General features: G+C 47.9%; 1 protein-coding gene across 23 annotated transcripts in view; it reads left to right on the top strand.

Annotated features, from left to right (window-relative positions):
• Positions 1-5,219, top strand: part of Kalrn (kalirin RhoGEF kinase) — a 603,889-nt gene that overhangs the window by 179,921 nt on the left and 418,749 nt on the right. The gene's annotated exons all lie outside the window — the stretch shown is intronic.

The raw sequence follows: 5,219 nt of genomic DNA, 5'->3' as shown, positions 1-5,219 counted from the left end.
GAGAGAGAGAGAGAGAGAGAGAGAGAGAGAGAGAGAGAGAGAGAGAGAGAGAGAGCACTCACTGTCCTATGTGAGAGGAGACACATTAGCAGTTAGGCTTGCCATGGCTGTTTCCTCCCTCCAGTGACAGGCAGTGGAAAGGGGACCCTGACCTCACCTGGAGTCTGGAGGACACTTGCAACAACAGGCAGGTCCACACACCTCACAACACTGCAGCCTAATTTGCTCTCTCAGCCATGGCTACTGGGCCTCTCCCTGTGAGAGGTTCCAGTAGGAAGAGTGTATCCACCCCACATGTTCCCTAGGGTTTCATGTTGTTTCTTAGTGGGTCACAAACAGGAGATGTTTATTGTTGTTGTTGTTGTTGTTGTTGTTGTTGTTGTTTGGTTTGTTATGGTTGTTGGCTTTTTTTATTTTTGTTTTGTTTGGTTGGTTGGTTTTGGTTTCTCCTCATTTCTTTTCTTAGCAAATGGAAACAAAAGTGTTTGTATTCTCAAGTTTTGTTCTTAGTTTATTTTATGAGTTTTGTGAACCCCTCAAATATTTATTCCTCATGTCACTCCCAGCCTATCCTATGTACCCGGGCCTCTCAGCATCTAATTTGGGCATTAGCTATCTGCAGCCTTCAGGCCAACTACTGCTTCTTGTAAGCAGTCTCCTTGGACCTAGCCATGCATGGTCTACTAGGTAGAATGTATGTTTCCTGTAATATCACAAACTTGGTGGCTGAATTGGATTCCTTCTTGGTCAGAAATCAGCAGATCCTGAGCCTGGTCTGGATGCTGACAGTGGGAACTATACAGAGAGTAACAATGGCGTACACCTTGTACACAGAGCCTTTGTCTCTGGGTAGCTTTTTTGTCTGAATGATGATCCATGGAGCCACGAGCCATGAGGGAGCTGGCTTCCATAGTTTAGTAACTCACTCCATAGGCACTGCTGGCTCGGCTGATGTGCAGCAACTATCACAGAAGGAAAGGAAAGGAGGGGAGGTCCTCTGTGGGAAGGGAAACCATAGATAGCTGTCTCTACCTTACCAGAGAAGGGAGGCCAGCAAGTCAGTGTGGTGTGGGTGGGGAGGCAGGCATGTGCTAGGTGCACAGGAGCCTCTGTAAGATGCTGTATGCGTTCTGTAGCAGTGGGGGAGGCAGGCATGTGCAGGATGCACAGGAGCCTCTGTAAGACGCTGTGTGCATTCTGTGGCAGTGGGTGGGCTGGTATTTTCTCACAGTTGTTGCTGTTAAGACAACTGAGATCCAAAAGCTGCCTTGGCCTATTTGTGTTAAGTAGCGAGCCCTCATCATTAAAGGTGTAAAGGCCTAGTAGAACAGCCTTTGAGAAGATCCTGTGGGGTGATTCCAGCATAGAGGCATGTATATGAAAAGTAAACTAGGATTTGGAGTGCCTACTGAATTGTGCAAAGACCATGTGTGGGAACCCTGGTGGTCTCTGCATCAATTTGCCTCTGACCCCACAGTCTTGATTCCTAGTACAGGTTTACAACCCACTTCCTTCTGTTTTAAGGCCCTTTGCTAAGATGGCGTCCTTGCTGTCACTTGAGTGTCCTGCTGATGCCCCGTTTATCTCATGTCAGACGTTTTCCTCCTCAGGCTTTCCCAACCTGCCAGCTTGAGCCCCTCTGCTCCTCTCCCAAGTTATATTCCACTTCCCCTCCTCCAGAGGCTCTTTCAGACCTAGCCTCTCTCTTCTAACACCATCTTGTTCAGCATCCATTCAGGAACTACGAAGACAGACATAGTATGTTCCAACATGGGGACACTTGTGTCACTGTTAGTGGCTTGGTTTTCCTGTGTAGGTCAATTGGATGTGAATGGGGACCAGCCAGGCCTGGGAAAGCCCTCTAAGAGGTGGGGAGTTGTCCTTATTGAACTCAGGGAGTAGTTTGCCAGGAAGGCAGTCAGGGATGAAGCAGGTAGGGACCGGCACTAAGCCACTCGCTGCTGTGCTCCTGAATGAGCCAAGCCTGACTCATCTATGCTTCTGAGCTTAGGGACCATTGCCCTCTGTGCCTGGGAAGGGCACTGGAGGTGGTTGGGAGATAATGACTAACTGCACCTAATAAGGAAAACAAAAACTGATTTCCCTATTCTATACACGCTGAGTCAGGAAACATAACATAAAAGTAGAACCAAGCAGAGAAATCGTAAGTTAAATAATGCAGTCACATTTCCTTCTGAGAGCAAAGCCAGGAGCACGGTAGGCAGAGAAACGGACCATTTGCTGTGCCCGCCCTCCTCTGCCAAGCATCTCAGCTTTGACCAGGTAAAACAAAGCACATTACCATGACAACAGACATCTGGAATAGTTCAGGACAGCCCAACCACTTCTGTATGCGGGCATGTGGGGGTGTGTGACAGTGGCTGTTTCTGTCCCTTGGTGTGTCTCTGTTGTCCTAGCTGACCCATTCTGCTCCATGGCTCACAGCTATGGGGTTCTGGCCTCCCACTCACAGCGTCTCCATCCCTTCCTTCTGCCCAGCCCTCCTGTGAGGGACCTACCGCATCCCTAAAATTGTCACTTGCTTACACCCTGCCTTTGACCACCTTCTGGTGATGCTCCATGCTACCGGGGACAACCTTTTATACTCTGGGCCCCAGGGTTTCAAAGTATGTTCCATAAGATGATCTTTGAAAATGAGGAAAGAAGTTTGGGAACTGCTGGATATTAAAGCCCTCCCAACCTTGACTTGGACTATCCATCAAAGCACATTAACATTTTAAGGCTCTGTAAAATCCTACAATAACCAACTTTAGTTGAACATGGCATTTCCAACTACAAAATAACCTCATTCCCTTTGGAAAAAAACCTTGTGTGAATCCATTAAAATTGTGGTGCAGAGCTATTGTTATGTGGATCCGACTTTTGGTACGCTTCCTGAGATGTGTCTTCCTCCCACGCTCCTTCCATCTGCTATCCTAACTGGAGCCTGCTGCCTCCTGAGAGTGTGAGTCCTCCCTACTTTAGTCAATGAAACATCAACTTCTCTCACTCTGGGCCTTCCTCCTTCCCCAGCTATGCTTTCCTGTCTGCACAGAAGGAGAGCAACTGACATTTCTAAAATACGCAGCCCCCTCCCATTCTCTGCATCCTCCTTATTCTGTAGCTCCTTCCACCAAAGCCTTGCACAGGTAGGTAAAGGGCAAGAACTTGTTGCACAAGTCAATGGTTTTATTAAAGATCATCCATCTGTGATGCTTTAAATGTGTCTGTGTTTCCTTTCTCCTATGCACAGCAACTTTAGCCTTGGAGCTTCATGCTTCATCTCTGCTGATCTTCTGATGTCAGTATCCATCTTGGTTATCAGTGGTCCACCTTAATGGATGCTCAGCCTCTAGACTCCAGAGTCCAATCCTGTTTCTATTGTGGTCAGCCAGGGTTTTGACTTCTGCTCTGTCATCTGTAGATGTTCTCCATCTTTGGTCCTTCCTGTTTGCCTCTGTTGGTCAACATAAGATAGATGGCAGGGGATCCGTCTTCTCTGGGATCACCTGACGCAGTAGAGCAGTTCTCACCCTCCCCAGCTCCTCCTCATGCACAGTCTTCACCAGCTCTATTCTGCCATCACAGAATGGAGCCCAGAGCAGATGCTGTCTCTCAGCATCCATCTTTAAAGCTCTATCATCTCCATTCCTATGGGATGCTTTCTACTGGCCATGGTTCTATGGCCTTGTCCTCATTAGCTGGAGTCTACCTTGACCTTGAAAGATGGTGTTGATCTCTTGTTTTGCTCTGAGGCAGGCTTACCGGTCCTTCTCCATGACTTTATTTTCCTCTCCCTCCTGGGTTCTGCAGCCTACCTTAGAGAGACTGACACACTCTTATCACCTGAGTGCTATGTCCTTCATCTTGTACCCACTGTGAGGCCTCATTCCATCCATTGCCCCCGGCTTTCCAGCATAATGATGCTCTTCCTCTATACTTCCTCTTCATTGTTATTCTTGCTTTTTTTTTTTCCATTCTGAAGAAGACAAGTTTGATCCTGCCTCCTTTTTTGGCCTCTTGATCCACACAAAGGAGACACCTTTGGAGATAAAAAAAAAAAAAAACAGGCCATTTGCCGACCTTTGGAGGCTCCCTGCCCTCACAGAACCTCACCTCTAGCTGGGCGTGATTCTATAACTCTGACCAACCAACCCTCCACCCACTGCTCACCCTCAGCCCCTGCAAGTCTCTGCTCCCAGAGCCCATAGCCCTACTTATATGGTATCTGCGGAAGGTCAGGAGAAAGTTAGCAGTTGTGACAGACAGACAGGCACGCACACATGTGCACGCACACATGTGCACACACACATGTGCACACACACATGTGCACACACACACAAAAATGAAAGTGCTTAGGATGTTGAGATCAAGGCTAGCAGAGAAGGATGTCTCAGAGCCTTCTAGCTTCTAAGAGCCTGTCTCTTTAACCCCTCTGTTTCCTTTCTTCATGTGCCTTGTAGATCACAGTTGGAAGATAAGGACCTCTCTCTTCCAAGGCAGATGAGATAAAGGTGGTTGTCAATGCAGAGAGCAAGGACTGAGAATATGAAAGGTCTGGAGCTGGGAAGCCTATGGCTCAACTCTGGATCTGCACAAACCCACCCTGCTGGGGTGGAGAGGGAACTGGATGCTGACCATGCTCAGTGGCTTGATCTTTGCTTAATCCTCTCTTGCTGGCAGCCTCCCCACCAGTGGTGGTGGTAGTGGTGGTGGTGGTGTGTGTGAATTCATGTATGGGAAAGTACGTGCATGTATGTCTTGGTGCTTAGGAATGCACGTACAGAGGCCAGAGGTCAACACTGAGTGTTTCCACCTTGTATTTTGAGGCATGGGCTTTTATCACAACTAGCTCACTGATTGGCTACATTATCTGGCCATCAAGTTCTGAGAATCTCCCTTTCTCTGTCTTCCAAATGTAAGGGTCATAGATGCACACCATCACGTCCATATTTTATGTGGGTGCTAGGGAATTTAAACTTACGTCCTCACCTGCGTGCAGTAGGCACTTTGTTCATGGAGTCACCTACCTGGTGTCCTTCCTCTGCAACCTCCTCCTCCTTTGTGGTAGTCTGGATTCACTGTTTACCAAGCCCCACCCCCCAACACACACATAACACCTGTCTTAGTCAGGGTTTCTATTCCTGCACAAACATCATGACCAAGAAGCAAGTTGGGGAGGAAAGGGTTTATTCGGCTTACATTTCCACATTGCTGTT

Source organism: Mus pahari, chromosome 12 (assembly GCF_900095145.1).
Source record: "Mus pahari chromosome 12, PAHARI_EIJ_v1.1, whole genome shotgun sequence".
Taxonomy (NCBI): Eukaryota; Metazoa; Chordata; class Mammalia; order Rodentia; family Muridae; genus Mus; species Mus pahari.
This window is presented reverse-complemented; position numbering and strand designations above follow the sequence as displayed.